At 38.8% G+C, this 22,648-nt stretch overlaps 1 protein-coding gene and 1 long non-coding RNA gene across 2 annotated transcripts in view; both read right to left on the reverse strand.

The window, feature by feature from the left end:
* LOC144617365 (uncharacterized) overlaps nucleotides 1-22,648 on the reverse strand; it is a 91,340-nt gene that overhangs the window by 59,571 nt on the left and 9,121 nt on the right. The window lies entirely within an intron of this gene.
* Nucleotides 19,552-22,254, reverse strand: LOC132681366 (uncharacterized). The gene is made up of 2 exons (XR_009611033.1): nucleotides 22,136-22,254; nucleotides 19,552-19,682 (listed from the first exon to the last, which is right to left on the reverse strand). It is a non-coding gene; the product is annotated as an uncharacterized LOC132681366 (long non-coding RNA).

Consider the following 22,648-nt stretch of genomic DNA (forward strand, 5'->3'; position numbering starts at 1 on the left):
AAGGATGGAAAAACAATTGCTGGAAGGCTATGGGGGAAAGAATCATTGTATCTTCAGAACCAATTCTCATTGGCTGAAGTAGTCAGCACCGCAAGAAAAGAAATACGTTTGTTAAGCCTTCCAACATATTCTCAGCTCCTAATATACAGTAAATGCTCCACATTTTTTCAAAGTATGTATATTGTAGAGGGACCCTTTGTCAAGATACTAGTTGTATTTATACTTTAAGTAGTGATACTTCCATATAATATATTCATAACTATTTTATGTAAATATAAATATATTAATATATAACCCTAAAAAATAAAAGGACTATGATTATCCCATGGAAAAACGACTATAATTTATCCCACAATGAATTAGATATGCGATATTATGAATTATCCATTTATCCATTCAATAAGTATTTATGTACTATCATATGCTAGAATGTCTCTATCTTCAATGACAGATTATGGACCTGCCAAAAGCAAAAGATGTGCAGTGCACGAGACTGGAGTTAGCACATTCTTTCAAATTAGTCTTCTAGAATTGAATTTAAAGCGATTTAACTGTGTTTGAAATGAGATATCTCTGAACAAGATTTGGTCTGCTCCACAGACCAATGGTTAGGAAATTCCTAAATTGAATGTTTGAGATGAACAGTGTAAAGAACATCATCAGAAGGAGAGCTAATGGATTGTGACTCCATCTCCCCAGTAAAGTAGTAAAAAGGCCCTGAAAATAATTGTAGCCCTCACATTGGGCAAAAATATCCCCCTAGAAGAGACTCGAAGAGTTATTCCAATTGGGTCATTAAGAAAATACTTAGATCGAAAGTTGCCATTGAAATTGTTCTTTAGAAGAGTTCTGCTGTCGGCAGGAAGAAATGAACCATGTAATGCTTGATGCTTGGCATTTAAAAATAGAAGGAGTAAAGTATAAACAGCATGTTGCAGGGGAAGAATTCCACAATATGTTTGAACTAGATGACCTGCTATAATCTTTACCATCTCTCATTTCTATTGCAATTAAGTACACCATAAAAATAAAGCCATGTGGGAACCAGACCATCAGTAACAACAAAAATAATAACACTCTGAACTCCTTCCTTAGATGAAAGGCTCTATGCTTTTACAAAACACTTTGTAAACATTATCTTTCTAATTCTCACAACACCCATGGTGTGTGGGAGGTAAGTATTATTATCCCATTTTGCAAATGGAGAAGTTGAGGTTCATGGAGTTTGACTGGCCCAAGGCCACAAAACCGACCAATAAGAGAACTGAATCTATTGATGCTCAGAAGTGAGCTGCTAGAAAACAAGACGACAAAATTTGGGGGATCAATATAAAATTCTCCTGGTATGTAGCAATGATATAAAAAAGAAAAATGGAATGAAATTGCAATTCTAATAAAGGAATTAAAGCAAGATGAGGCAAGTTTTTACGAAGGTTAAAGCACATCAAAAGAAAATGAATTAAAGCACCTTCCCTAGTGATGACTTTGCAGAAGAGAAACAAGAAACACTCAGCCTTCTGAATTATGACATTATTTAGAAAAAAATTAAGAAGAAAATAAATAGAAAAAGACAGTTGCCTCCTATTCAATTGCTATAATAATCAGACTAACTGGAATTCTATGATCCTAAAATCCAGATCTAAATTCTCAATATTCAGTGTGCATGATGACACCGGTTCTGTACTTTAACCTTAGAGCAATTACCTGTACTACCTGGCCACAAAACAAAATAGTTATTTAACTATAAATTAAGAGTAAATGATGGAATGAATAAATAAATAGATCAAATAAAAACTTTTAAAAAGAACATATTTGGCTCATTCACATCTTTTGGGTGTGACTAAGACGTCCTAATATAGGTAATAGCTGAATCAGACCTCACTCATTGCCCAAAAACACAGGAAAGGGCTAATGGAAGAAAAATGCCAACAATGAAGGTGACTGTCATTTTAGGAGGGCCAGCATTTTCCAGATTGCCTTGGGCAGCCGTAGTTCCTAATTCAACACACAGTTCAGCTCATCCTAGGTATGTACTCCATACGATACAGCTCTACATGAACAAATTGAAGCCACTTGCCCTTTCAATCACTGTGAGCAAGTTACAAATACCCTTCAGGCACCAGCTATTAGGGACTGTGCTTCAAGGAACCACAGAAATGTGGAGCACTCTTGATTCAGACTGCTGAGTCAGTGACAGGGATGGGCAGAGGAAAGGAGACAGTACAGCAGAGTCTCTTAAGCTTCTAAACCTAAAAGAGATGAATATGTTAGGCATCTCCTTCTTTTTGTCTTGGACGTGTGAGGATTCTCTACATTTATTGACTGTGGTTAGTTATTTGCCTTCTCAGATTTCTAGTACAACTGTTCGTTAATGGGCATAGCTAACACAGGAAGAAGTTGACAAAGTGAACAGAGGCTGGGCCAATGCAGTTTCTAAGGAATTCATGTTTTTTTAAGTTTTTAACTACATAATGATTTTATTATCTGTTTGTTTTCTTGGTCTTCAGAATAAGCAAATGCGTAAAAACAGCCAATAAGCCAAGCATCATTCTCTGTACATAGTCCACATCACTTGATGGACTTACATTCTTATTATTGGTGCAGCAACAATACATCACATGGTGGTAAGAAGCATGAGGGTCTCAAGAAGTCTCATACACTTCTGTTCCCTCTTGAACCAAAGAGGGGTCACCCTGCATTTTCAGTTTGTAGGAACCACACTGTCAAACATATTCTTTTTTTTTTTTTTTAACATTTATTTATTTTTGAGACAGAAAGAGACAGAGCATGAATGGGGGAGGGTCAGAGAGAGGGAGACACAGAATCTGAAACAGGCTCCAGGCTCTGAGCTGTCAGCACAGAGCCCGACGCGGGGCTCGAACTCGTGGAACGTGAGATCATGACCTGAGCCGAAGTTGGCCACTTAGCCGACTGAGCCACCCAGATGCCCCAAACATATTAATTCTTTAAAGTCTAGCTTTCATCCTGATCCAGGTAGTTAATGCCTTAACAAGTTGTCTATAAAATATATATATATATTTTTATAATTATATGAAGTAAACATTTATTTATATGTTGCATATTTTCATATATTTTGCCGCATCTTATATATTCAGTACATATATATATTTATTGTATATACACAGATTTATGAGGAATTACATTTCTCACAGTGGTGAATGTTGTGAGGTATCACCCAGATACCCTCTGGAGAATGAAGGACTTATTTCCCCAGCTACTGGAAGTGGTGCCAGAAAACAGCCCTTGGCTGAGGGTTTGCTCAGGGATTCCCTCACCTGAATAATAATAATTCACGTGAGACTACACCTCCTTCTGGTAACTGGTCTTCTACATTCAGGAACTGATCAACATGTAGAGCCCCCTTTCCCAACTCAGAACAAAAGAGGACTAGAGCCGCCAGTAAGCTCTCTAGACCCTTAATCATATTACATCACAGTTTAACTTTTTTCTCTGCTAAACTCTGCTTCCTGGCGCTATCTTCCTCAGGGCTGGTTCCCAAGAGCACTTCCTGACAAATGCCCCAAACACTTACCTCCATCTCAGTATCTGCTTTCTGAGGACCTCTCCCAACATGCAAGTCAAAGACTCAGAAAGATATGATAATAAATACATGAGTCCAAAGACTGGGTAGATCAAGGGCACCATGATTTGGCCTGAATTTTGAGAGATGTAGGGTGCAAGATCCTTATCATTCAATAGGAAAATAAACCTTCAAAATGAATTCCATGTTTTAGAAACCTGTATATAGGATTTTAGAGTGATTTTGTGTGGAAATACATCCAAATGTTATTTTAATGTTCCTGGCGAGAAAGCTGAATACTAAGTTATTCTTATTTGCACTCATCATGAGGGTTGCTTAGTGACAGGTGAAAATTGTGGCATAGTAAAAGGAGACCTACATTTAAATACCAATGCCTGCACTTGATATGCAGCCTCAGGCAAGTGACTTACTCTCTCTGAGCCTCCTTTCCCTCATCTGTTACAGGAAAATTATGACAAAATAAAATACATTATGTAATCTGCCCAGTTCAACACTTTGGCACATTATGTTAGCTTAGTAAATGTTTGGTTTCCCTTGATATTGAAGGGTAGCATCACCTTTTAACTGCATGATAAGAGAAGTTCACATCACAGCAAGACTAGAAGGAAATGCAAAGAATGGTTAATAGGTATGTATGGTATAATAGAGATTTTTTTAAGTATCTAGAGGTTAGAGAAACTTCACTGAAACTTTCTCTGATGTTCCAAACCCATATTTTCCACCTTCTGTTTTCTGCTTATCTTCTAGAACTCAGTTACTCCCTAAGAGGCTCTTGTGTGTTAATGTCCTCCTTTTTTTATCAAGCCCCACCCCAGATTATAGATAAATAGCCTATAATGCCTATCAGAAACGAGCCCTTCATATTCATTCATTCTGCTAGAAATCTTTTGATGATGGATTAACTTTAGAAGCAATAACCTGAACAACATTATTTGGACATTCAATTCTATTCTCAAATATAACCTCCATTTCCTCCAATTTAACCCAACAGATGGGTTTCATTAAGAATCACTCAAATCTCACTGACTCATGCCCCCATTAGCTGACATCCCTCAAGGCCCTTTGGTTCTCCTCCCATTTGTTTTTCTGGAGCCTCCAAAGGCTCTAAATTGTTACATGCCCTCACATGCTCCCGCCAGGAGTCCTGTCCTGTGCTCCAGGCCCCCTCATGTGCTCCAGAAAATAGCTTGACAATGTTACCTAGACTGCTGTTCCTGCCATTCCCTCCATGACAACCTCAAGGCTCAGCCCAGGGAGTCTCTTCTGAAGTCTACAAGAACATCATCACTGGAGTAGCCAACACCACTCTGTGTCCCTGGCAATCTTCAGTGCACTGAAACCATGCCATGTACTGAGTTGTGGGAAATGAGTCTGGACAGGGGGGCAAAAGCCAGACAAGGCCTTATACTCCATGCTGAAAAGCTTGACCCAGGCAGGTAGTCAGCATCAAGTCATCTAAGAGCTTAAATAGGGGCTTGACATATATCAAGATGTCAAGATATTGGTATCTCAGCAACATTGCTGGCTCAAATATACAGGATGAATTGGAGGGAGACTGAGATTACAGAGTCAAGGGAAGGATTAAGAAGATTCTGTAATGGTGCCAGAAAGAGACAGCAGAGTCCTTGATCTCAGCAAGGTAGTGTCTCTGTGCTGTGTGGAAGGAAGGTTGATTTCCTTCGTTTACTGGATTTCCATGGTGGCCCGTTCCTAATTAGTTTGGGCCAGTGGAAGTTACCAAGAGGAGACTGGGAAACAGGAGGATAGAAGAATCCAGTGTGTTTCATCCTCTTTCTTGATTGCCTCTCCTCTATGGCACGTGCACACATACCACCATTCTGGCTTCTGCCCAAGGGTCCGCCCACCAGAGGTTCTGGGAACCCTATTTCCTTCTTTTGTCCCTCCCGCGCAAGGTTGATTGTGGCTTCCTGCTATTGCTAACATCTGAGTTGCTGCATTGTCTCCTTCGGCTTCTGATCTCTTTCATCACCTGTGTAACTGATTCCTTGTATAAAATTCTTTTAAATATTTGAGGATGTTTCTCTTTTCCTGGTTGAACTCCGACTGATACAGGAGAGGATACATCTGAGAAATATTTAAGAGGCAGAACCATTGGAACTGTATGAAGATAACGCTTATTGCCTAACTCAAAGTTGTTCTCACTTTTTTGCACATTCTGAACTGAACTGGTGTTTATTGTCTTGGTTCTTCAGCCAGCTGTCTATATCCTGTTTCTGGGAAGCTATTTGCAGCATGGCAGATTGAGAGTGTTCAAACTCCTTATAACAATAAGAAAAGATAAAAAAACAATGGGATACTGAATGTGTGGACCAGGCAAGTCTCTGTTTGGGTCTCCCAGGCTTTTGTCTGACAGCTTCCACAAGCATGGAAGGAGAACCATGCTAGGGAAGGCCACATCTGATGCCCCAGATATCAGTACTTGATTTAGAACCAGCCACATGAAGACCCCACAAAATTGTGAAGACATGATTTTTTTGGATGTAGTCAGGATAGGAACTAAGGATCTAGTGACCAATAAGGAAAAGGACAAGGAGAGGATGCTGAGATGTGGATATGCAGGTTACAGAGGATGGCATGGCATGAATGCAGAGCATGCCCAGCCTGGCCAAGAAAGAGACCTGGAAACAGATGCACAAATGCTCCGGCTGATGCTGAAGATGCCATGCTGTCTACATAGTAGAGGGAGGACATCAGAGAGGAGGCACCACTATCGTAGAGAACTCGCAAGTTTGCAACTAATAAAAGCTCAAGTTGGGGGAAGGAGGGATTGGCATTTTATTTTATTTTATTTTTTCATTATGTAAACTCATTTTAGAATACTTTAAGATTTTAAGAAAAGTTTCAAAGAGAGCACAGACAGTCCCTGCATAACCCTCACCCATTTTTCCCTATTACCAGCTTACATTACTATGGTACATTTGTCAATGAAACCAACATTGATACATTATAGCAAACTAAAGTCCACATTTTATTTGAATTTCACTAGTTTTTTTTTCCTAGTATCTCCCACCATGATACCAATGCATTACATTTAATATTTATTTTTGAGAGAGAGTGTGTGCATGTGAATGGGGGGAGGGGCAGAGAGAAATGGGGACAGAGGATCTGAAGCAGGGTCTATGCTGACAGCAGAGAGCCCAATGTGGGTCTCTAACTCACGAACCATGAGATCATTACCTTAGCTGAAGTCAGAGGCTTAACCAACGGAGCCACCCAGGTGCCCCATAGAGGCATTTTATTTTTATTTTCAATCTAGTTTCTTTCTTAAAGAGAAAAATATTTGTTCTCATTTCTTTTATTAAAGGAGTACACAAAAAATTATATATATACATACATATATATATATATATATATATACACACACACACACGTTTCAAACTTTAATAAATATATCCAAGGAAGACCAGGGTCAATTCTCTTACTTAGGAGAGTGTATTTAGGCATGAAGCACAGGACTCAAACCACATGGGTTCAAATCCCAGTTGGCTCTTTTCTTTTTTTTAGAGAGAGAGAGAGAGAGAGAGAGAGAGAGATCATGAGCAGGGGAAAGGGGCAGAGAGAGAGACAGACACAGAGACAGAGACGGAGACAGAGAATATTAAGCAGGTTCCACACTCAGGGCAGAGCCTGATGCAGGGCTCGATCTCACGACCCTGGTGAGCTAAAATAAAGAGTCAGACATTCAACCCACTGAACCACCTAGGCACCACTCAGTCAGCTCTTTTCTCTTGTGCAGACTTGAAAAAGTTCTTCAGTGTTTAATAAGTTAGGGGTTAGCTTCGTAATCTATAAAATGGAAATAGTGATAGTACCCTACATCATGGGTAGCATATGGGAATTAAAATTAATAGTACATATAAATCATTTAGAATAGTAAGCAATGAGTTAATCTTAGTTGCTGGTAATGTTATTATTGCTATATGATTCCAAAGTGCCCTTCATATCTCTTTTCTTGACACACATTATACATTTAATTACATGTTTCATATTGGTCTTTACTTCTACACTGGAATATTCATGAGTTCAAGGACATTCCTGTCTAACTCAAAGTAGATGTAAAAGTATTGTGTTCAAAAAAAGTATTGTATTATCAAAGTATTGTAAAACAATAATCACTTGTTTTACATGCTGAATGAAGAGCCATCCACCAACCGTATGAAATGAAATGTAAAAGCTTGAAGGAAGAGAAAGTGAATGAGATGCAGTGAGACAGAAGATACATACATACATGCATAGGTCAAACTGAAGCAAAATAAACTTTGCTTCTAAGACATTGGTATAAGACGTTCTGTACCTACTTGCACTGAAGCTCAATTTCTCTTCACGTGCTATGTGATACTGAAAGGCATATGTTTTTCTGAGATTAACAATTAAAAATTCAGCAAGAGACACTGCTCTTTCAAGGCATTGGTAATGAAGAAAGGCAGAGGGAATTCTGGACGTAATACCTAGCTACAGCTTTCAGGTAACATTGGCACAGCTAGTGCACATGAGATGAACAAGCAATATATTCAAATGGTCGATATTCAATTGTCTTGCCAGGTGCCCTGAAAATCTGAGTGCTCCATGTATAAATGCACACTTGGGCCGCAGGAATCCCAGGCACAGATGTCTGTAAGGCCACATATATTTCTGCCATAAATACAGCTTTCAAATGTGCTCCAGTCTTATCCAGACCTCCAGACGAGGAAGTTGTTAAATGCAGTTTTTCCCTCCTTTCCTGTAAGTTGCCTTCGCCTTTGAAATATTGCTAAGCAGCTGTCCCAGAGGGTGGAGGTGGAATTAGCAGCTGCAGCATTTCTTCCAGCGTCATCTCTTTGGTATGTCGCTTCCTTTCACTCTCATGCTGGGGAAGATCCCACCCCTCCTTTGCATTCCTCCTGAGCAAGTTGTGTCAAGGCGAGGCAAGAGAGGAAGCGATTCCCATCCTCCAGGGTGCAATCAAAAAGGAAGATTTTAATTAGTTTCTCAGGATGTTCTCAGTTTCTGCACAGAGCAGCCCTTCCCTTCCTTGGCATCAGAGCACTTCCTGGATTCTTCAAGAAACACAGTTTTACTCCCTCAGGTGCAGACTCTGTGTACCGAAATGTAACAAGGAGTCATGAAGCCTGCCTTTGCTAGCCCTTACCGCAAGTGCAATCCTCTATTTATTTGTGTAATTAATTGATGAGTGACTGTCTCTCCCATGTTGCTGAGGATTCTGTGCAGGAACGGGTGTGTCTGATTTGGGTCTCCATGATATCCTGAGCACCGAGCAGTAGGCCTGGCATATAGTAGGCACCGCATAAATGGTTGCAAAATAGTGATGAGCATGTGATTGAAGAAGCTTCTGCTCCAGCAAGCAAGATAGCACCTGAAGCATATGTGACCCTCAGAGGTTGCTTCTTCATGAGCTTCTTAGAGAGAGCAGTGTTAATGACAGTCTTTTCTATGCACCAGTTTATTTTTGTGCATCATATCTGTTTTATCTATTAACTCAAATAATCCTCCTAACAACACTGTGAACTAGATTCTGTTATTTTCCCTATTTTACAGATTAGAAATATGAAACAGGGAGACAGAGCGTTAGTAAAATGTCTCAAGGTCACACAGCAGCTCCTGGCAGAGCCTGGAATAGAACAAGTTCTATTGGCTCTAGGCTCAGTACACCAACTCACTATTCAGCCTCCTAGGAGGCTGTATAGTTAGTGCCTTTCACCCACCAACTACATGCAGCCTAAGTGATAATCATCCTAACTGGCCAAGAAAAAAACAAAAAAAGACTTTCGGTCTAGACAGATGTGGATAAATTTATAAACCATCTTTGATATTTAAGGGAGCCCCCAAAACAAACATACTCTTCAGATTTAACAAGTTCAAGGGCTGTGTACCATCACTGGCAAGAATAAATATGGTCAAAAAACACCTCTCGAATGCCTTAAAGTATATTCTTAGATATCTAGTCAATCAAAAGTCTGCCTTATTTTTTTTTCCTAAAATATCACTTGAGGATATTTATGTGAACATACAAATTAACTGTTCACTCCACGACTTCATGGAATCCCACGTGGCCAAAGAATAGAGGTTAAATCCCATTAAATTAAGATTTCTTTAAGAAATGTGCCTACAGTACTGAAAGGCATACACTTCAATTCCAAATGGAGTTTTAGACACAAAGAAGTGGGCAGGAAAACAGATCTTTCTCCTCTAAATTCCCATTGCACACTGAGCCATTTTTCTTGTTCTTGACATTTAATGCATTGTATTCTTATGTCTGCACATTTGTCTTATCTCCCTGCAAAAACTGTAAACTCCTTAAAACAGGAACTGTGTCTTGCAGTAAAAGGCAGTGTGCTAGAAAGAGCAAGAATTTATTGGTAAGTGGAATTGCCACTTACTATTTATACAACCTTGAACAAGTTGCTTAACTTCTCTCATCCTTGATTTATTCATCTATAAAATGAGGTTAATAAAGGTATGTAGTATGAGTAACTAAAATTTTAAAAGATTATTTGGGACTTTGTTTTCATACAGCACATTGAAACAGATATGCTTTACTCCAGAAACACATTAAAATTTTAGTAAATAAATAAAAATCTTCTTAAACCCGTAAGGGCAAAGAAAGCAAGGGAAGAGAGATAAGACAGAAAGACATGTACATATGGAAAGCAGTGGACTGAAGCAGTAAATGATTTGGCAGACCAGCAACATGGAAACCCTCCAGTGAATGAAGTCATGAAGAAGGCTCATTTGCATTTCAGAATCTCAGAAGGCTCAGGAGTTGGAGGCAGGAGGCACTTTGGAAGTGGGTGCTGGTGGGATGAAAGCAAGAACACCACTGAAAGTCTTTGTAAGGAGTAACGAAGTCCTGGGATCCCTTCCCTTCCCCACAGGGCCAGGTTGTCTACATGGCTTAACTGTGAATAATGTTGATGTAAACAAAGCAATATGCAGGTGAATATTAATATGCCAAAAATTATAATTTAAATTCAATTATAAAAATAGAGAAAGAAGTGTGTGTTTGGGGTGAGAGGAGTTGTTTAAGGAAGCTAAATCATGGTCTCCCATTGTTCTGAGGGAGGATCTAAAATCAACAAGTTAAAAAGGGACAGCAGAGTACATTATGTAAAACAATGAAGGCAAATACCAGAAGAAACAGCTAAAAGGATTAAAAGTTATTTCCCCTAGGGGATGAGAAGTGAAGTTGGCTGGGTGAGACAGGGGCTAATATTCTGCATTCTAAGCCTTGAAAAATGATTTGAATTTTTAACTATGTACATTTTCAATCATAAAAATATTTTTAAAAAATGAATGCTGGGCTAAAGAAGGCAGTCAATAAATACCACTGCCGGCTCTCTTAATCCCTGTTCATTTTATTTATTTATGTTCATATTTATTACCCTGTAGATTTTCCTTAAATGTTTACCTAATGACTGAGCAAATGCACCATCAAGATTCACATACTGAATCACCAACAAAATCTTCAGAAGGGAAAAAAGGAAGGGACACATTTATTACCTCAGATTTTATAATGTAAGGAAGGAACTGTCACCTGGAACAAAGTTTTGAACAATGTATGATCAATCTTCTTGGCACTTTTTATGGGAGGGACAGAGTATCAATAGGAAATCAGGTACCTGTTCCAAAGGCATGACCTGACAAATAGGAGAATTATGTTTAACTTAAAAACTTCCTTAAAATAATGCAAGCTACCTAAAACATGACTAGTAAATTAATCTGACAGCCTCAACTCTTAAAATGACCTTTGCTGTCACCACTGTTCTATGGGCTCACATTTCCCTGCACCTCCTCCCCAACCACACAAGCATGGTGGTGATTGATTTCTCACTAGTAGCGACCAGACGACATGATCCCTGAGTCCGGGTATATTTACTCTTGGGGAACCTTGCACATATTAGCATATTCACACACATACTCAGGACTTACATGGTACAAATAAGCAACTATCACCTTTACTAGCCTATGTCACGTTTTGGTTGTATATGTACTCTTCTCTCCAGGAAGAGTCTCCTTCCTGGAGTTTTCCATCTTTGCATTTCACCCCTCCAGCATGTTTTCATCAGGATTAACGAGCAGAAAGAGATTAGGTAGGAAGAAAGAAACAGATCCACATGGGCGAGTTGTTTATTCCTCTTCTACTCTACTGTTCCATTTCTTTTGTGACTCCTGTCTGCCATGGCCACAACTTCTTCACTGAAGGACAGATCATTGAAAGTCAAAGTCTGGACTTCAACCAAGGAGAAATTTCACAGGTCCATCACTCGGCTTGCATGTTTGCTTGTTTGTTGAGACGTGTGAAGGAAGAATAGCATGAGGGGACCGCCCAGATCATTTCTTCTCCAAAATAATTGCTTCTGAAAATCCAGATGACATGTACTTTGGAAGATTTTTTTTTGTTACATTTCCAGTAGCAACAATAAATTAAACTCTCTCTCCCAACAACCACACATACAGCTCAGCAGAGCTGGTTGGTGATTTATGATTAATAATGCCCTCAGAAATACAAAACCCAGTCAAACAACAAAGGTTCAGATTAAATCCAAGTGAAATCAACAGATTCCTGGCACCATAAATACCACCAACTGGAGGCTCCCATGGAATGCATGAAGGAGGGAATTCCAGAGACACTGAGTCAGTCTTAGAGCTAATGTGCCATTCTTGGCAATGGCAAGGGACACGGGAAAGTCCCAGGTGAAGAGTTCAAGTTTTGTCAAATCCATTTTGTTACTGAAAATTTCCAATGGTATAAAATTCCTGAGCATGAAATAATTAACTCATTATGACAACATTAGGAAACTAACACACCATGGAATATGGAATATGTATTTCCAACTAGGACCACCAGCAACTGCAGGAAACAGAAACTAACCACTACAGACATCCCAATGTTAATGCTGAAGCACTTCAAAGTAAATTATAGGCAACATGACAATATACTATGTTGAAGTAGATACAGTAGCATCTACAAGAGTAGAATTGCCATATATAAGTTTTTAACAACTCTATTTTTGAACAGCTATACAAGGCAGCTAAAGGCTCACAAAAGACACAGATCACCTTCACACCTTTGAACCTGCAGATCCATCCGAGTTTTCTTAGACTTAGAAGACAGGGTGGTTTCTATCTCTTCTATTCCAAGAAGTTTTGGAGACTTTGTAGGGCATGGCTCATTCACAGGCATAGTTTGCTAATGGTCAACAGACATCATTTGTGCCAATATAAGAAACCAAATCCAATATACAAAACATCACCTATCTTTTGTTTAATGCTTATTTATTTGAGAGAGAGAGAGTGAGCAAGAGAATGCAAGCAGGAGAGGGGCAGAGAGAGAGGGAGAGAGAGAGAATCCCAAGCAGCCTGTGCAGCGGTCAGCATGGAGTCCAATGCTGGGTTCAATCTCACAAACTGTGAGATTATGACCTGAGCCTAGATCAAGAGTCAGACGCTTAACCCACTGAGCCACCCAATTGCCCCAAAATATCACCTATCTCGATGAAAAGTTTTGTTTTTTGAGATGAAAATAAGAAAATTTGAAAAAAATCTTTTGTGATTTTTTTCTCTAATGCAGGAGCACCAAAAAAGGAAATAAAAGATCATACAGTTTATTGTAATTTATTCAAATTACTTGTGTTTTTTCAGCACATGCATATTTTATTCAAATCCTTGTATTTTTGTGACTGTTGACTTTTTGGTGCTAAATCATCCTGAGTATAAATCTTAGTTCTGAAACTTCTTGTTTGTGTGACCTGGAGAAACTCTTTGTTTGATATCTGCACAAACCATGATAATGTGCACCTCAGAAGCTTATAATGAGGATCCAATGAAACTAGATATGTCACATATGAATCCCATGAAGTGTACAATGCTAGATAAATATGTGCTTCTTCCCCCATTGACAAAGATCTTGCATTTTCTGTTAGACCTCATTTGCTCCAGTATGGAACCCACCATTTTCTGTTATGGAATCCAGGAATAAGTGATAGGCATAAAAGTTCACATGCTCATTCCAAGTTCGCCTACAGACTCCAGAGTGCTTTGGATCAAGAAGAAGCAGACCCCTGCAGAGAGGAATGTCAGTGTGACTTTTGCTCCAGGCACTTTCTCATGCAGATTGATAGTGGCTAGAAGAGCTTTCAGCTGGAATACATTTGAGACAAGCTGAGCTCCATCTCTCAAGTACACCCCTACACCACCACCACTGCAACAGCATCCCTAGACCTCCACTTTTAGGACCCAAACTAGAATTAGCTGAATGTGCTAAACATGAGGCACCACCATTCATATTAATGGCCACAGCACTGTCTTGCCTCAGGGGAAAGCACATGAATTTGGGAACCTGAATGAGTGGGTCTGAATCCAGAAGCCACCTTTTACTACCTGGGTCATCTTGGGAAACTTAATTTTAAGTTCTTCAGCCTTAACTTCTCACTTGGAAAAATGGAGCTCTTACTTCCCCTGTTGTTGATTTGCAGTGAAGATTAAATAAGATAATCTGTATAAAGTCCTTTGCATAGTGCCTGACTCAGAACTGGCACAAACAATAGTCCCCCACGCCAACCTTCTATATATACTACTCTATTCGCTGTGCCTTCCCTCCTCTTTTACTCTCATGGAAATATTCTTCACTCAATGTCTGTCTTCACACAACTTCTTTCAACTTCTTTCTTTACCTTCATGCTCAGTGAACTCTTCCTATACCACTTCTCCTGCTCTTACTTCCAATGGTAACTAGAGATCCCAGGTTTTTGAGCCTTACCATGTGCCAAGAACTCCATAAATGCTCTCAGATTCTCACCGCAACCTTCCAACATAGGTCATACTTTCCTTAATTTACATAAAGGAAAATCACAGCTAGGAAAGATTAAATTCACCAAGCTAACAAGTGAGTGATTTGAATCTCATGTGTCTAACTACACAACTCCTACATTTCATCATCTGTAAATTTATTTCATCCATACCGCCTGTCATATTTTAGGCAGGCAATGTACCTATCAACTGACAATATGCATGAAGGCAGGTTTAATACCATGTTTAGCCTATAGGAAATACCAAATACATGTTGGTTAATTATTACTAAAAAAAAAAAAAAAACAGTTCATTGGTAATTCACTAACTGATGATGATTAAATAATTGTGAAGGTGCTTGTTATCTCAAAGACATTTTCAGGCAATAGAAAATCCTGAAAGAAGGAATGATTCTTTCTATTTCTTCAGGAAAGAGGATTTTTTTCTTTATTTTAGAGATAATGCACATTAGTGGGGGAGAGAAGCAAACAGAGATGGAGGGAGGAATCGTAAGCAGGCTTCATGCTCAGCACAGAGCCCAACTCAGGGCTTGATCTCTCAACCCTGTGATCATTACCTGAGCTTAAATCAAGAGACAAACGCTAAACCAACTGAGCCACTCAGGTGCCCCAGGGAATATTTTGAAAAGGCTATGGATTGAGTCAGAATCTAGTCATTAAAAAAGAGAGAGAGAAAAAAAAGATGGTTTAAAAAAAATTAGGAAGGTGGGCACCTGGGCAGCTCAGTCAGTTAAGCCTCCAGCTTCTGCTCTGGACATGATCTTGTGGTTTATCAGTTTGAGCCCCATGTCAGGCTCTACCCTGACAGTGCGGAGCCTGGTTTGGATTCTCTATCTCTCCCTCTCTCTCTGCCCCTACCCCGCTCATATACTCTCTCTCTCTCTCTCTCTCTCTCAAAAACAAATAAATAAGCATTTAAAAAAAAAATTAGGAACTCTAACAAGATCCATCCCAGAACTATAATAAGGCTCTTCCTCAGCATAATCTTCAATAATATTTTTAAAGGAGGTATGTTGATGTATCAACATGACAGTTGTTAAGGCTATGATGAAAAGATATTAAAAGGAGAAGGGTAAAAATAAGACCAGGAGCCATGTAGAGATGGTAATCAAGACGAAGCCCATTTTTATGTACTTGCTTATCTCCCTGACCAACAGTGAAGGCCCCATCCCATCCTCCTTCACTCCATGTTATAATCCACCTATACCATAGCCATGAGTTAGAGTAACACAAAAGTAATTCATTCATACTGATGAGAATCAGATTCCTTTAACCCTAGTTATAATGAAAGACTTCTTATTATCCATCAATTTCAGCCAGATTATTTCAATCTGATTTTGTTATATGTATCTTGAGAATTTGGCTTCATGTCCTAATTCTAGGAGGGATTGCTAAGTTTTCCCACCCACTTTTAAAGATCAAGTGGCCAACAGTGGAGGAAACCAAGATCTCTGCCTCAGATCTTACAGAGGAACACTGCTGGGTCAGTGCCTAGGACTCCTGCCATTTCAATTAAGAAAAGCCCAAAACAGTATCTATGCCCATGTGAGGAAGAAGCTGGTTACACTGATAGAAATCTTACCAGTGATTTCCTGAGAATGGAAAAGTGAGATATAATGTGTCTGGCAGAGCTATTGATGCTGAGTGGTCATAGGCAGTTGTTATTGTTTTGTTTTGTTTCCCCGAAGGAGGAGGTGAACACATGTTTTGGCTTTACATCTGGCACCCAGCCTTCTCCAAGGAAGGACTTATGACTCTTGCCAGCAATAGACTTAGTTGCTTTCGACTGGATTTTATTAATCTGGATGGTCATGCATCCAAATCACAAACAGAAAGGCAGTTTTCCCCAAGCCAGAGCCAGGTGCAGAATAACCACACACTGACCCTCACTGTAATGTGTGATGATAGTCTGAAACAGCCTTGACCTGTGTCCAGTGGGAACAAGATGCAATTCTCTGTAACACGGTCACAATTGGACTTTCCCAGACTTCCCAAGTTCATAGATCCAATAACAGTGAAAACAATTCCTGCTCAGAACGACCATTAAAAACAAAATTTCTAAAACCTACCATGACCTAACTACCATTATTTCATAAAATAAGGATATTTAACAGCGAAACAAGTAGGACAATCATAGTCTCAGAATAAAGGAGTCTTCTAAATTATTAATTTAGCATTATGTTTTTAAAAAGTATTCTGATTGTTCTTGTGAAACTATTAGCCAAGGAAAATGTAAAAAAACAAAAACAAAAACAAAAAACAGAGTGTTTCCCATATTCTGAAAAATCCTTAAACATGATCAATTGATCCTAGAGGGGCACATATCATCAATTACACACACTTTATACATGTAAGAGTTTCGCTATGAAAAACATGAAACTGTAAGTTTGGGTTAATGGAATCCTGAAAATAACTTAACAAAATCCTGGAGACAGATTTGTAACTGAGACCAGAGATGAGTCTCAGCCCTCCCATTGTGCCATCCTGATGCCACCAAACACACTGCTCACTTCTGCCCCTAAACTCTCCCATGGGGTCATGATTATCCTCTTGGCATTTAATCCCACATCTCTGATAATGACGGCTCATGGCACTAACTGGCTACATTACATTCCATACATACTTTCTAGATGAATAGAATATCTTCCACATTCAAGGGCAAGAAAGTCCCTGGCAAAGCTCAGGGCTGAAACATAAATACAGTAGCCTGTGTAATAAGAATACCAGTATCAAATATCTACATGAGCAGGAAGATTACACGAAAATTTGAATTGTGTAGACACATAAAGTCCAATTTAAAAAAATTACTGAGGCATCTCAAAAGAAAATCTGGGAGTTAAAACCAGGTTTTCCAGGCATCACATCTTTTCTTAAGCCACCTTTTCTACCATGTTTCCACTTAAGAAGGCTTAGTCCTTCTTCTTTTCAAGTCTACCTCTCTTCTCAAAAGTCTTTCCACCTATCCCAAACTTTGAAGATTTTTCCCACCTATGAGTTCCTGGAGTGTTTGCTATCTCTTTTCTCCCTCAAAGCAAAAATTTAAGCTTATTATAGACTCAATGATGCGTAAATAACAGACCTTTTTCGATCCTACCTTCCTCTATGCACACTAAGCAAGATATATCCACCCCACCTTCTACATACAACGGAGTCCTATGGATCCCTCAAAGTAAGATCAAAAGAGTTGCTTCCTCCTCATTTATACCTGCCTGGACTCTCTTCCCTCCTACCCTAATGAATTAGTTCCTTCTCCAAGCCTCCATGTGAACTTTTTCCATTGAGCAAAAAGAGCACTTATGTTACTGTGAAATTGTTGAGATTAAAAGTCAAATGGCCCACTAATACTGTTGGACATTGCCTTCAGTTTCTCAATCCAATCCACAATGACAAATTAAACCTTCTCCTCTCCCTTCAATCTTCTAAAACAGTCTTGATCCTCTTGGTTTTTAGCTTATAAACTTGCCTCTTAAACAGAAGATAGGGATTACCTGATGTGAATTCCCAAACACCAATTATTTCTCTAATATTACCTATATCAAATAACCCACACTGAACCCCCATTATCCTCCTCTTTTTTTGTTAAAGGATATTCCTCTTCTATTACCTAAGATTAACCTCTTTGGATCCACCATTTTTTATCTTCTCATGAGCTATAAATATTTGTTATCCCTTTTTTCCCTTTGTGTAATCAAACTCTCAACTGGATTCTATCAGTTCGTTGTTGCTGTGGTCTGAATGTCCAAGTGCCCCACAAAATTCCTATGGTGAAATCCTAGTGCCAAATGTGATGGGATGAAGATGTGGGGCCTTTGAGAGGTACTTAGGTCAGAGGATGGCATGGACTAAGACATCTATTAAATATACACAAATCTCTCCCATTTCAAAAACAGAAATATGAAAAAAAATGTATCCTCACTCAACCCTTCATTCCTCCATTTCTACCCCAGCTCCTGCAGCATCCGCCTTATACCTTTTATAGCTAAATTGCTGCATGGCTGTCTATAACTGCTGTCACCATTTCCACATCCCTATAAACTCAATCTGCCATGGAGTAGCCTCTCCATTCCTCCTTCCCGTCACCTTCTACCACCATGAGTCATGGGTTGTAAAATTTAGCCAGTAAAACTACATAGCGTGCTCAAATAAATTTGAATTTCAGGAAACAAATAATTTTAGCAGATTTTTAGATGAGGCATACTTATACAAAAAAAAGTATTTGTTGTCTATCTGAAATTCAAACTAGTTCTGGTATTATATCCAGCAACCCTATCTCTCCCACATAGTACAATCCAACCTGGATATCTTCTGGTCCTTTGATTTTGGAATCTTTTTCATTGCCACAGACTTTTATAAATGCTGGGTATTTTCATTTCCTAAGGTTGCTGTAATGAAGACCCACCAACTAGGTGGCTTAAAACTATAGAAATACATTGTCTCATAATTCTGGATATTAGAAGTCTAAAGTCAAGGTGCTGTCAGGGCTATGCTATTCCTAGTTCCTTCCTTCTGGCAGCACCAGATGACCCTTGGCTGGTAGCAGGATGACTTCACTCTCTGGGTCAGTCTTCATGGAGCCATCTTCTCTTTCTGTGACTTTTACTCTTTTTATAAGGACACCAGTCATATTGGGTTAAGGACCCAATCTACTCCACTATGGCCTCAATTTAATTAATTACATTGGCAATGACCATATTTCCAAGTTAAGATTACATTCTGAAGGAATGGGGGCTGGGACTTCAACACATCTTTTGGGGAGACACAAGTCAACCCTAACACTAGTTCTTGTGGTAGGAATACACAGTTTTCTCTTATTTCCCTATGCACTCCTACTTACTTCTACACACATTTTAGATTTCAGATGAACAATTCTCTGGCTTTCTTGAGTACTATCCTCCAGTTTTCGTACTTTAAAAGGACCATATGCTTCTCTTCATTGAACTTTTAGATTCTGTGTGATGAGTCCACATGTGCTACCTTGATACTGTGATGAATGTCTGTGAACTCCATTGGACTGCACTCCATGAAGGCAAAAACAATTCCTGTTTGGTTCATTAGTACCACCTTAGCTGTAAGCCTTACACTTAGTAGTGTTTAATGAAGACTTGTCCTATGAAGGAATAAATCAATCATGATTTTGATGAATTATTTTACAGCACAAATGGCTTAAGGACAAAACAGAATCTTTATAAAGATCTTTACAAAGCCTAGAAGAGACCTAATAGAAAATGTGTGTTCAGTGACAAATTTCCGAGTAAAGTGGTTGTTTTCATTCCTACTCTTTTGTTGTTTTTATCCTGAAAAGAAATCAGGAAGACAATTACCAGGCAAAACAGAGATATGTAGTTGTTTATTAAATATATAAAATACTTAATTCATTTTTTCTATTTGAGTTTCTTTTTTTGACAGAGGTATAACTAACATAACATTATATTAGTTTCAAATGTACAACAGAATGATTCAATTTTTGTATATACTGCAAAATTTATATATGTTGCAAAATGAGTTTCTTAGATCCAGATTTGTCACCAAAAGACCATGTCTCACCTGTGTTTGAATAACAAGAGTAAAAGTGGATTCACTTTTGAACACATATAGGAAAAGTTATCCCCAACAAGTTAGTTTAAACATGTTTACTGAGCTTTATACTATTCTTCAATACTAAAATAGACTTTAAATATTTTTAATGTAGTCTGATTCTTTAATATGCTCCAGAGCAGTTGATTTCAAATATGTTTAATAGATACTTGCTAGCTTCCTACTATTTGTGATAACATGCTATTGCATGTTTAATAATTTGATAGGTGAGTAGAGAATCCCACTTTTTTTCCTTTTGTAAACCCTTTGCTCTTACACTACTACCACACTCCCAACACTTCTGACACCAGATGTGTGCATTTTCCCCACACCAAGCAATTCTGTGACATCAGCTGGGTATCATACAATTTAATTCAATTCTGACACTATCTACCTAGAAATAGCATTTGATCCCACAGATTAAGAGCTCAGTCCCAGAACACAGCTCCCCACTTCAGATGCCAATCACACTTAATAGGTCCCAGGTTGCCCACAACTTCTGTCCAATTAGGCTATAAAATAGAGGCTACCATGACCTCCTCCTCAGATTTGGTTAATTTCCTGGAGTGGCTCACAGAACTTGAAGAAACTCTCACTTATGTTTACCAGTTTATTAACGGATATGATAAAGGAAACAGATAAAGAGTGAGATGAAGAGATACATAGCATAAGGTCTGGGAGGGTTTCGAGTATGGGGGCTTCTGTTCCAGTGGAGAAGGGACATGTCAGTCTGCCAGTATATGGATATGTTCACTAACTCACAATCTTCCTGGACCCCATACTATTGGGATTTTATGGAGGCTTCCTTAATTTCATTTCCAACTCTTCTACACTCTGTGCAGAAGCTGGAAGTGAGGGGAAGAGTTGAAAATTGCAAGGTTCTAATCATGGCTTGGTCTTTCTGATGACCAGTCTGCATCCAACAGCCCATCCAGCATCACCTGGTTAGAACAAAAGATTATCCTAGTGCTCTTATCATTTAGGAATTTACAAGGGTTTTAGGAGCTCTCTGTTAGGGACAAGGTCAAAGATCACATGTTAAAACAAGAGATGCTCCTTATTCTTAGGAATTTACAAGAGCTTTAGAAGATTTATGTCAGGAACTGGAGAGCAGAGACCAATACATATATTTTCGGTTATCTCACAATGAGGAAGCAAATCTTTCAGGTAGGCCTTCTTACGTAAGTATCTAATTTTCCAAAGGAATTAGAATACTCATTTTATCCCCTTATAAGAATTTCATTGATGAGTCAGTTTCCTTCAAATGGCCTCACTTGAAGAACACCCTAGGATTTGCTTTGTTTTATGAATCTTCAAATTATATCCATGTTTTAAGACAAATTTCATTGTTTTATCCATTTTTCTCCTATAGTTTGTTAATAACTAATCTAGCTTGTTTGATTCATCTACATTTTCAATAAATTCCAGTAGTAGTACAAATTGTTTTCAGATGGACATAGTAAGTTACTTCAATCCATTTTCCCTTTGTTTATAAACAAAGTGTTTCAACTGTAGAGGTATTTAAAAGCTTTTTATTAAATCACAGAAGCAAAAATTATCTCACCTTCACCAAAGTAAAGGGGAGAAAAGAAACATTTACAATAAGAGATATTTTAAAATCTGACTTCTATTCAGAAAGCCTCTGGGTAAAGGCTGCAGTGGTGATGGGTGCTCTCAGGTGGGTATTCTTGGTAGTCGGCATGGTCCCTCAAGGAGAGCCCAAGCCCCATAAATAGTTGTTAAAAAAATGTGTAAATCAAAGTGCAAATAGAAGCAAATATTAGACTTTCTAGAATTAGAGCCTCTAAGAAGATAAAACCTTTTTTTTAAATTTTTTTTTAACGTTGATTTATTTTTGAGACAGAGAGAGACAGAGCATGAATGGGGGAGGGGCAGAGAGAGAGGGAGACACAGAATCAGAAGCAGGCTCCAGGCTCTGAGCCATCAGCCCATCTCACGGACCGTGAGATGGTGACCTGAGCTGAAGTCGGACGCTTAACTGAGCCACCCAGGCGCCCCAAGAAGAGAAAACCTTAAGTAGACAAACCGGCAGTGCCATTTGGTAAGACCTTCTAAGCAAAGATGTTCTTTCCAAATATTGCTCTATTCATTCTTATTTTTTAATGAAAATAGGAAGTTGTTGAGTTAGAGAATAAAAGAGGGTATGACTAACCTCAAGGATGCAGAGATGATCCTGAAGAGGTTTAAGACAAGGTTAGGTTGTACACTTCCTTTCTCACATAATGTAACATGAAAAGGCAAATGGATATAGAGCTGAAGTTGGCATTCAGCTCTGGCCTGGATGGAGAAAAAGAGCAACAAGTATCCTCATATCCATTTGCCAAAGCATGGTAAACTCAGGGAGGTCCAGGATACTAATCTTGTTCACTGTTTTGTCACCAGCACAATATAATGGCTTCAAATTAAATTCAAATAGCATGGGCATTAATTATTCAGGAACAGCACCACCAAGCTTTGAATGAAGCTAGATCCTCTTCAGACTGTTGAAGAAGACTAGATAAACACCTACAGGTACTCATATAGAGCCACCAGTTCTCAGTTCTCCTCAGAGAGAACCCTGGGGAGGGCCTAGTGGGTCTTCTCTGAATGCTGATTATCTGAATAAATGCATAAATGTGGGCTCTTGCATAAAGCACCTGAAGGTGAAATGTGTTTAAACACCAGG

This window comes from Panthera onca, chromosome A1 (genome assembly GCF_046562875.1).
Source record: "Panthera onca isolate mPanOnc1 chromosome A1, mPanOnc1 haplotype 2, whole genome shotgun sequence".
NCBI lineage: Eukaryota > Metazoa > Chordata > Mammalia > Carnivora > Felidae > Panthera > Panthera onca.